Below are 11,755 nucleotides of genomic sequence, written 5' to 3'. Positions count from 1 at the left end.
GAATGCAAATTGGCACAGCCATTTTGAAAACAGTATGGAGGTTCCTCAAAAATTAAAAATAGAGCTACCATACAATCCAGCAATCTCTCTTCTGGGTATATACCCAAAGGAAATAAAATCAGTACCTCGAAGAGATATCTGTGCTCCCATGTTCATTGCAGCAGTATTCACAATTGTCAAGATATGGAAGCAACCTAAGTGTCTGTAGACAGATGAATGGATAAAGAAATTGTGGTGTATTTACATAATAGAATATTATTCAGCCTTAAAAAAGAAGGAGATCCTGCCACTTGCGACAACATGGATGAGAATAGAGGACATTATGCTAAGTGAAATAAGCCAGACACAGAAAGAAAAAAACTACGCGATTTCACTTATATGTGGAAGCTAAAAAAGGAGGTGGGGGAAAATGGGGAGATATTGGTCAAAGGGTACAAAGTTGCATTTGTGTAGGGTGAAAAAGTCTAGACATCTAAGGTACAGCATGGTGACTATAGTTAATAATACTGCATTGAATACTGGAAATTTGCAAAGAGAATAGATTTCAGGTACTCTCATCACACACACAAAAATGTCAACTATATGAAGTGGTCTGTTACTTAGCTTGACTGTACTAATCATTTCACTATTATATGTATATCAGATCATCACGTTGTACCCCTTAAACATACACAATTTTTATTTAAAAAATGGGCAGGAAATAGAATTGCTAAATTAATGACAGATGTTAATATTCAGAATATAACAATGAGAAATTGTAATCCTTGGGAATCCCCAGGAATTTCCAAAGTCTTAAGTTACATTGTAATTTTTATAATGTTTAATGAGTTTAAAAACAATGAGTGACCATAATGATAAACAGTGAATCATTTTTCTGTTATAGTGTTACACAAATCTTTCTATACAGAAAAATCTACCCCATGTAATAAATGCCTGTTTTATATTAAAAGATATATTATAAGAACATTATACATTTCAATAACATGAAAAAATAGTACTTACTTGACATAAACATTGGTAGTAGAAAACACTAAAAGAAAAGGCCATTAGCACCAAATAAAGGCCAAACAAAAATCATTAAAAAAATTGAAATTTACCACCAATATTTAATATTTAAAAGCTGTCATTCTCAAATGAAAATTTTAATGCACACTAAACATTAATTGTCCTGTCCTACAGTTTTTATATCTGTCTAGTTACAAACATTTCAGTTGTAGAGAAATTTCTTTCATTTTGCACCGATATTGGTAGAATCATTAATGGTGCATCCAAAAGCACCTTCAGGTTGGATGTCAGGGTTCATGTTGCTCCATCCAAGCTGCTTTTATTCCTTTTTTAACCATAAAAAATATTTTATTTGCTTTTCTGTATTTTGGTTTTCCTGTTGAAATCAATATTGCTTTTGCTAATGCAGATTTGAGATCAATTTCTAATTTCATCTTGAAGCATTCTATGACAATTTTCACATCTCATTCTCTTTGCATTTTTTTCTGGTAAAATATTTCTAAGAAACTACAGTCTATACAGAATATTCAAAAACAAGTAAACATTATTGGGTAGTATTGGAATAACATTTGGACATCCTAGGAAATTTAACAGTACTACTTGGAGTCATGTGTTGGCTTTGCCAATTTAAGGACATATTTTGCTTCCAAAACTTGTTATTTCTTACAACACCACTCACAGGAGTTGTATAATGATTCTATGTATTCAAACTTAGTAATATTCATTTTATTTGCAAGAATGATTTACCATTAGCAGCAGACTGGCAGCGTGAGCATGCAGTCATGACCACTTTCCTCCTGTGTGTTCCTGTCCCGGTTCCCAGAAATGTCAACCTTATCACGGACGCTACATGTCAGCATTTCTTGCTCTTGCTTTTAACTTGGTGTCAATGGATTCCTATGAACCAGTACTGTCTAATGATTGTTAAGCATTAATTCTCACAGGAGAATTCTCATTTTCTTGACTTTTGGACTGATTTTTCTTGGGATTTATAAAAATATAAAATTCCTAAGAACTTCCAGGACGGAATTCCTGTATGGAAACACTAGTAAGAGGCAACAGGCTTTCAATAAAATAGTTTTTTATTCTGCAGTGGTGGCTGGTCCCACTGTACGTGTAGGAAGTACTCGACATCTAACTTGATCCACTCCTGGGAAGCAGACACATGGGGGCATATCCAGAGGCCTGGTGGGCTGGGCCTGCTAGAGGCCAATTTTATTTTTTTTGTCTCATCTTCTTACACATATTTTATTTTTTATTGTGCTTAAAGATACAGTAACAGAAGATTTACCATTTAAGCCATTTTAAAGTATACAGTCAGTGCCATTAAGTACACTCACAGCATTGTGTGGGCCATCGCCGCTATTCATCTCCAGAACATTTTCATCATCCCAAACTGGGACTCTGTCCCCATTAAACATTAACTCCCTATTCCCCTCTCGCTCCTGCTCCTGCCTACCACCATTCTACTTTCTGCTCTATGGACTGGACTATTCCAGGTACCCGATATAAGTGGAATCAAACAATATTTGCTCTTTTGTGTCTGGCTTATTTCACTTAGCAGAATATTTTCGAGGCTCATCCATGTTATAGCATGCATCAGCAGAGACCAATTTTTAAAGGGCCGTAATATACTCTTGGGGAGCGACTCTTCCTAAAGGAAGGCAGGCACACCGGCTGGGCCTTAGAAGAACACATTAGTATTCAGAGCGCTGGCATGTTTTTGAGTACAGTTAGAACCTGCTCTTGAGACAGAGATTGGCTTACCAGAGGGGAAGGGCGTAGGGAGGAGGATGAAAGGGGTGATTAACATACGTGTGTGGTGATGGATGTTAAGTAGTCTTTGGGTGGTGAACATGACGTAGTCTACAAAGAAATTGAAATATAATGATGTACACCTGAAATTTATATAACGTTATAAACAAAGGTTACCTCGATAAAACAAAACAAAAAAGAATCTGCTCTTGACAGTGGTCGTCTAGCCCCGCTCCTTTGGACTCTGAGTCCCGTGGAGAGAAGGGGCTGAAGTAAGAACACAGGGGAATGCCTTCATTGTAAGTTCTGTGACAAATTAAGTTCTATAACATTGTAGGACCAGTGGTGTCACCATAGCAATGTGTGACTCAAGAAACTGAAAAGAACAAGATCATGCATAATGAATTCTATGATCCTTGGTGTACAGGGTTCTCCTCTCCCTTTACTAACAAAGACTTTAATAGGCAAGGGGCTGACCATCTCTGTGCTATTACATGTGCTGGGTATAGAAATGCTGGAAAAGTCCATTCATACTTCTTTGCATGGCCAGAAAACGATCTAGTGCTTCCCTCAAAGGTTTGAGATGAGACTAGTAGCACTTTGAGTCATTACAAGAAGTCTATGATCATCTTGAAAGACTTCTAGGATGAGTTTGCAAAATACTTGGAGACACCTGACCAAGATTTTGGTGTAACTTCTCAAAAAGAGTTTATGTTCATCAAGGATTATGCTCAACAGTCTACCATGTTTTACCATTATGTATAGTCTTTTGGCTGTAAGAGTCTGTTTCAGAGCACATGGCATAGTCTCTATCCTCGGACTTCATTAGAACAATTACCAGATATGAAATACACAGTGTAAGCATGATAATGGGGAACTGTTTTCAGGAATGATAAGGTGATCACCCCATACAAAGCAGTATATGAGTAGTCAAGTTGAAATCTTGTGTATGGTTTAATTTCCTTAAGCAGTTTCTCATAACGCATTCATCAATATATTATTCCTCCCCATTATCCTTCAGGCTTGACCAGCCTGAAAAAAAAACTGACCTATGGAGGTGATACATAGTAAGCCAGGGTATTCGATGGTAGAGGACTCCAGCCATTCATATTTATATTGCTGTAGACAAGTGTATAGAGCTAAGAGCTAAGCAAATATTCCACCACTGCATATGTAACCCACACATGTAAGGAGGCATGAAAGAGTAATGTAGTTAAACCCCATGGGGCAGCAGGTGGCTGCTTTTCCTCCAGCTGCAGTGAGGGAAGGGGTGGGGTGGTGAGTGTGGGAAGTTCCATGGTGGGAGACAGCGCATCATCATAGGAGAAATGGCTGCTGCCTGATGGGGGAGTTTTTCAGGCTGCACTCAGAATTAAAGCCATTACACCATCTGAGGACATTCACAGGCTGTGCAGAGTGAGGGCCGGTAATAGAGTCCTTTGGCGTTGGAGGGGAATTACCTCCACAGCCTTTCCTACATTTCTCGGTTCTATGAAAGGCAAACAGGGACAGAAATCACTAGAGCAATAAAAATGCTCTTAATGTTTTTGAGGCACCAAGCAGGTGGAGTGAATTTTGAGCAGTTGCAGACAGCAACTGGGAGCACTTTGAAAGCAGAAGGCCAATGGGCTGTTGCAGAACCTGCAGGAAAGTAGGTAGGCCCAAGCCAGACCCGAAGAAGTCAGCCTCCACTCCTTCAATTTCCTCCTTGCACCCTCAAATAGATTGTTCCTAGACATTTTCTCTTAAGAACTTTGTTGTTATGGACATTTTATACATATTTCTTGGTGCGTTTGTGCAAGAATTTCTATAAGACAATGTTAATTGTTTTTGAAAGTGATTGAGCCAACATAAAAGCCAGACACAATGCATGAATCATGAATTGCGGAAAAAATGCAGAAGACATATGTGAGACAATTGGGGAAATTTGAATGTGGAATGAATATTGGGTGATACTATGGAATTATTGATAATTTTAAAAAAGTGAATGATATTGAAGTTATGTACAAAAACGTTCTTTCCTCATTCTTTCTTAAGAGTATTTAGAAGGGAAATGCCAAGATATTCGTGGTTCATTTTCAAATGACACAGCAGAACAGTGTATATGTGGAGAGAGAAAGAGAGAGAGAGGAAGCAAATGTGGCAAAATGATGGTGGAGCATTTATGCGTGTTTGAAATTTTTCAAAATGAAAAGTTGAGAGAAGAAAAGAAAAATGGTTGAACCAGTTTGGGTCTAGTTAAGAAAACAGAAACTACTCTAGGTATTTCAAACAGAGGGACTTTCATACAAAGAATTGATTTCAAAGGCATTGGGAGGGGTGCAAGAACACAAGGAAGAAGTGGGACTGGAGGACCAAAAAGAAGAACTGGTAATACCCAGAAATCGGAAGGTGCCGGAACCCTGGAGCTCAGCCCCCAAGCCTGTGCTGGCTTTGGTAAGATGCTATTGCAGTTGGTTCCGGATCCACTGAAGAGGCACTACCACAAACAGGGCTGAAATTGCTGAAAGAGGGGCTGCCTCTGCCCAGGCTGCTGCCGTCCAGACCACCTTCCCTCCATTGCCACTATAACTTCATTGGTAACTGTCACCAATGGTCAGAGCCAGAAGCAGAAAGCTTCCCTCTTCTTCCTGCCTTCTCATCTCCACCAGTGCCTCGAACTGGCAAAGCCTCATGGGAAGCCAGCAGGCCACGGATCCTGGGAAATACATTTTGCGGACTCCAAAGCCCAGCAGTGCAGAGCAGAGCAGAGCATGGAAAGAGGATGTGGCACTCAGAGGCATTAGATAGCAATGGACACACACACCCACCAGCAGTCAACAAGAGCTCCCTCTGCACTACATCTTTGTCAGCACTTGGTATTTTCCGACTTCTAATTTTTTTAATCTGGTGGGAGTTTTAATTTGCATTTCTAATTATCCTTCATGGCTAGCTTACCTGTTTCTTCCTTGGAGAAGCTATCTCTGACTTTGATCAGTTTCTCTTGCTATACTCGTCACTGTACTTATCCTGCCCTGTACTCATCACAATTAATAAGAACATATTTGTTTGTGAGATTATTTGGTTAACATCAGTCTGCTCCACCACTGTGTAAATTCCACCAGGGTGGGGTGCGTCTCTTGTTTTCTGCTGTATTCTTAGTGCCCAGCACATTGCCAGGCTCGAAGTAGGCACTCAGTTTACATATTGAATGGATAGATGGAGAGGGATCAGATAGGACACCAACCCTGTGTGATAGGACAAGAGGACCTGGGTTGGACTGAGAAGGGGGACATTCCCCCAGTCACTCCTAGTTAAGGGCTACATCAATCACTGGGGGTGAGGGGGTGGTTAATGCCAGAACCCCAATGAGTTGTGCCAGTCTTTATAATTTGTTTCATGTATTTTTATAATTTGTAGTAAATATTACCTGTTAACAAATTGTGGTGGCAAATGCTCCAGTATTAAGAAGTCTCTCCCTCTGCGAAATTCTCTCCTCCACTGACTTCTGTTAACATCCCTTCCTCCTGGTTTTAGTTCTGCTTTTCTGGTTGCTCTTTCTTGTCCTTTGGGCTCCATTTCATCCCAAGGGACCTATGCTTGTCGTCAGGGCCACTGTGTCTCTCCTTGTCCTCTTCTCACCAAACACACTCTTCCTGAGGGGACCTCATCATAGTATCATCTCTAATAGCAAAAACATGATTTTGAAAATACTCAAGGGTTCAACAGTACAGGATTGGATAAATATGGTTATTTTTTAAGTGGAATACTATGTACCATTTGATGAAAACTGCAGTGTACATTTATTGACATAGAGAGATGTTCATGGTATTGCCTAGTTAATAAACCATGATATAATATTGCATGTTTAATGCAATCCCATTTGTGTAAAAAATAGATAAATATACAGTGACACTTGAATGAATGCTCACCAAAAATACTAACAGTATTTATCTCTGGGTGGCGGGATTATGTGTGATTTAAGTATTATTTTTGCTTGTCAGCAATTTCTAGGTTTTCTACAAGGAATATATATTTCTAGGGTAATGAAAAAGAAATATATGTTGTATGAAAAAAATTCTCTTAGGATATGAATCTCAGTCAGCCAGTTGACTGTGAAAAACTCTGCAATAAATATTTAACCAATCACTTCAGATGCAGACTCAGCTCTGCTCGGGGAAGGAAGCCATGCTCAGTTACTTACTAGTCCATCTTAAAGAGAAATTTTTCTTATTTTAATAGAGGCCCATTTCTTTTTTCTGTTTGTTTTTTTTGAAACTTGTGCTATAGAGCAGTAATAAATAGATTTTATTGTTGAACTGTTGTAAAGGCCAACCTCACTGCAAAGTGTGGGAATGTATTCAACTCATGGGAATGCAGAAGACACCAAAGCACATAGCTTGAACGCTTGATCTGACCCCGGACATATGTAACAGGTACCAGAGCTTAAAAATCTACATGAGTGTTCTTGAAGCTATGCATTCAATGATGTTATTATTCAAAACCTTTTTTGGGAAGCATTTTTTGGTCAGTGATAGTGGTTATCATTTGCTAAGTACTGACTCTATGAGACTGCTGCGTATGCATCATCTCATTCTAACCACCCTATGACACATGTGATGATCTGATTTTACAGAGAGAAGACAGTCTCAGAGAGGTCAAGCCGCTTGTTCAAGGTCAGCTGGTCAATAGCAAAGCATGTTTCAGACTGTTTTTGCCAAGCTCCAGATCCAGTGCGAAAACTTGTCCATGCTGTCTCCAGATCCACACCAACATATATCCTGTATCTGTAGCCAACCACGTTTTTGACATAAAACCTCAGTGCTCAGTTTAATCATCTGCTTTATTCTCCATATTTTGCTCAGAAAGACTTCAGAGTTGAAGATTAGCCACCAGAGGTAACACTTACAAGAATGTTCCTCAGGTTCTGAAGATCTGAATCTTAAAGAGTTGTTCCAAAAATGAAACGAGCAGCAAATCATCAGAACAGCTGTTTACCATTCCAAGGATGGCTGTGAAGAACATGTATTTGAACAAGTAATTCCAAGTTCTTGTGAAAAACAATTAGCTGTTTTCTTTAAAATTGTATCACTTTGAGAGTCTGAATGGAGTTCTTTAAAAATCCACAGCTTTGGGCCAGCCCTGGTGACCTAGTGGTTAAATTCAGCATGCTCTGCTTCGGCTGCCCAGGTTTGGTTCACGCAGACATACACCATTTTCTGTCAGTGGCCATGTTGTGGTGGTGGCTCACATACAAAAAAAAGGAAGATTGGCAATAGATGTTAGCTCAGGGTGAATCTTCCTCAGAAGAAAAAAAGCAGCAACAAAACAAACAAACCCATAGAGACACTGGGCTCTGTCCCTCAGCAGCTGTGTGATCTTGGGCTTGTCACTTAACCTTTTTGAATCTCAACTTCACCATCTTTGAAGTGGGTCTGATGCCAATTTCATCAAAGTGTTTTGAGGATTAATGATTGGGCATGCATTCCCTCTTACCTAGCCTATAAAGTCATTCTTCATAAAGAATGAACTCTGAGTTGCTCATAGTATAAAACAGTTTTGATCTTTATACAGCTGATTAACTCACAGAGGTAGTATCTTTGAATGTAAGTTTTATACATGAAATGAGGTGCCAGGTTAACAGCCCAGGAAATCAGAAGGCTTATGTTTTTTCTGCATAACAAACTGTGAAGAAACGAATCGGGCCAGCTTTCCAGCCTCTCCACGAGTGCCGTGTGCCTATAACACACACACTGTACACACAGAATCTTCTTTGAGACACTGGGTTGCTCTCACTGAGGAATGGAATGCTAAGGATTATCCAGAAATGTTCTTGAACCTGTAGCTAAATTCTAAAATAGCCAGGTCTGTTCAGGTTAGCACTCACACAAGAATCCTGTTAAGTGCCAGACACTGAGTATTGGGGATTCAGAAATAAATAAGACCATCTCCCCACCAGGGTCCTCAGTCTTGGGGGACAAGCACAAGCAGATCACTGTACAAGTCTGTGGCAGAGTCAGGATAGAAGTTTTCCCAGAGTGTTCTGGGAGTCCAGAGGAGAGATGTTCAGCTAATTCCCATACAGAAGAGTGGGGCTGACAGATAGCAACACTATCAACAGCAATACAAACCCCAATGAAGCTCCCAAGTGGGCTTCAAGAATATAACACAGACACAGGATGGGGAGCAAAAGACTTAATTTCCCCAGAGAATTGGCCCCATTTCCCACCACCCACTTGTGTGTCACAGTGAAGGAGTTGCTTCACTGACACAGGGCTAGGGCAGTTCTGGGACTCTTCTGAGTAGAGGAAGAGCTTCACTTCCTCTGGCCTGGCACCTGCTATGAGACAGACACTGAAGGGGAGAGTGACCTCAGTGTTGCCTGTCTTCCAGAAGCTGACAATCTAGTGGAGTGCCTGAGTTCCCTGGAGATTCCCTGACAAATTACCACAAGCTGGATGGCTTAAAAGAACAGAAATTTATTCTCTCACAGCTCTGGAGGCTAGAAGTCCAAAATCAAGGTGACAGTAGGGCCATGTTCCCTCTGAGACTTTGGCTAGGATCCTTCTTGCCCCTTCTTAGCTTCTAGTGGTGGCTGCAATCCTCGGTGTTCCTCGGCTAGCAGCTACATGACTCCAATCTGCTTCCATCATCAATGGTGTTCTCCCCCTGGGTCTTCACACGGTCTTCCTATGAGGACAACAGGCATACTGGATCAAAGGCCCGTCCTACTCCACTGTGACCTCATCTTAACTAACTTTATCTGCAATGACCCTGTTTCCAAAGAACGTCACATTCTGAGGTGCTGGAGGTGAGGACATCAACATATCTTTTTTGGGAACACAATTCAGCCCATAACAAGGAGATAGGCGAATGCCCAAATGTGAGGGCATGTCAGCGCTCCTCCAGAGCCCTCCCTCCCCCGTCCTTCTCTGTGTCCCTTCTCCAGCTTCTGTGTGCCTGCAGGTGCTCTTCCTACATTTGCTGGGCTCCCTGCCTGGGAGTGCATATCCCCCAGTGCAGCCCTCAGCCCCTCGACCCAAGAGGAACAAACTCAGGTATAATTGAGACTCCAAAGCTCCCTGGGGATGAGACTGAGGCTGGGACTTTGCCTGAAATTACACCTTGTGTGGCTTCTTCTCCTTTCCTCTTCCGTCCTCCATTCCCTTCCTTAATAAACCAATTGTACCAAATGTACCAATTGTACATCTAGGGGTCTGCCTCTGGGGAACCAAAGCTATGACAACAAATAACTGTAATATAAGGCAGAATAGAAAAGGCCAGACAAAGTACAGAGGAGCTTCAGAGGAGGGAGGGAAAGAACAGATTTGGATGAAGGAATTGGGAGACTGGCTGGTATATGGAGTTAATAATGCCTAAATTACAGGGCTGGCATGAGGAGCAAATGAACAAAACATATGTAAAAACCTTCTTGGCATGTAGGAGGTACTCAACTAATATTTTTCTCATTTCTCCTTTTCAAAGGGCAGATGCTTTGGCTGGGCCTGGAGAGGCACAGAGCTTGGTATGTGGAGGAGGAGGGAGCATGGAGAGGATTGTGTGCTTTTCGGAAGAGAAGCAGCCTACTTTGAGGTTAGCATGGCCTCCTCCAGCCCCTCACATTCGCAACAGTCACTGAACAGTTTCCAATGACATCTCCAAATGCACTACTCTGGTTCAAACCTGGGAAGCCAGGGATGAGAATATAGGCAGCTGGAGGTAAGGATTTTCCTCTCTTTTAGAGGGGGACAGTTCCCTAAGCCTGTACTCTTGGGATCCATCCTGCTGTGTGGTGAAAAGAACATGGATGTAGAGATGGAAAGGCTTGGGATCCTACCTCGCTCAATGATGCTGCTTCCTTCTTGGGCCTGTGTCTTGCATTGGTGAAACGAGATGGTTGGGGCTACTTGCCTTCTCTCATGTTCCGAGATCTTTCGTGAACTCTGTTCCTAGGATTGAGCTTGGCCTCAGCATGCGCAGGAAAAGTATTGCACCACATGGTCTTTTTGTCTAATGGAGAGCATTGTGCCCGCCTTTTGAAAAATTATTCTGTTTTATCAAGTTCGTCTTCCAATTCTTACTCTCTCTGCCTCCTCCCCTCTTTGGCACCTCATTGTCCTCCTCTCTAATCTCTTCCTCCAGTTGGGACTAAGAAGAATCATTTAGAATTGTAGACCAACTGTTGATTACTTGTTAGGGTGAAGGAATTTAGGTTAATTTATTGCCTATTATAGATATTTGAAAGTAAAACCCTCTGACTCTCTGTCCCTCCTCTTAAAGAAATTTAAAACATCCACAAGCAGGCAGGTATGTCCTTTATTTTAATTCAGCAGATTTGCCGTTTTTTCTAAAATCACACTTGGATCATCCAACTGTGAGTTGTTGCCCCTTCAGTGGTCTGGAGCCCTGACACCTGCTGGTGGGGGAGCAAGAGCTATAGCTCTAGGACCCGGCACCCATCTTGCTTGGACTTGGGATGGCTGGGCAGCCCTCTCTCTCTGAAGCCTCTCGTTCCTAAGTCCCTACTCTTTGAGCTCAGACTGGGAGAGCCCAGGGGGCAGTCCTCACCCTTTTTCACCATCTCTAAACTCTCTGATTCTGGGAATGCAGACAGAGCCTTTCTGGAAGCGCTCTTTCCCTCCCATGCTACTGAAGCTGGGTAAGAGCATTCTCGATTTCTGGGGAGGCACCCATACAACCTCCTGGTCCCAAGTTTCTGCTCTCTCAAGCCCTGTGCCACTCAGGACAGCACAGAAAGGAAGCAGAGAGCAGTTGACTCTGCTGCTTAAGGACATCTCAGGGAAGAGGGAGGTCAAGGGAGGCGCAGAAAGAGCCTCAATTCTGAGACCACACTGTGCAGGAGCCGAATCCTGTAGCTTATAAGAGAAAAGCTTCTCAATATTGATGCTGCCTGTAGTTTCAATAAAGTAAGGAGATGACAATTATAAAAACGTACGCTGGGGGCTGGCCTGGTGGCGCAGCGATAAGTGTGCACGTTCCGCTTCAGCTTCTCATG

General features: G+C 41.8%; 1 long non-coding RNA gene across 1 annotated transcript; it reads right to left on the bottom strand.

The window, feature by feature from the left end:
* Positions 1–9,217: 9,217 nt before the first annotated feature.
* On the bottom strand, positions 9,218–11,739 carry LOC124236685 (uncharacterized). Its single transcript, XR_006887832.1, has 3 exons — positions 11,696–11,739; positions 10,577–10,688; positions 9,218–9,429 (listed from the first exon to the last, which is right to left on the bottom strand). It is a non-coding gene; the product is annotated as an uncharacterized LOC124236685 (long non-coding RNA).
* Between the last annotated feature and the right edge of the window lie 16 nt (positions 11,740–11,755).

This window comes from Equus quagga, chromosome 3, assembly GCF_021613505.1.
Source record: "Equus quagga isolate Etosha38 chromosome 3, UCLA_HA_Equagga_1.0, whole genome shotgun sequence".
Classification (NCBI taxonomy): Eukaryota; Metazoa; Chordata; class Mammalia; order Perissodactyla; family Equidae; genus Equus; species Equus quagga.
This window is presented reverse-complemented; position numbering and strand designations above follow the sequence as displayed.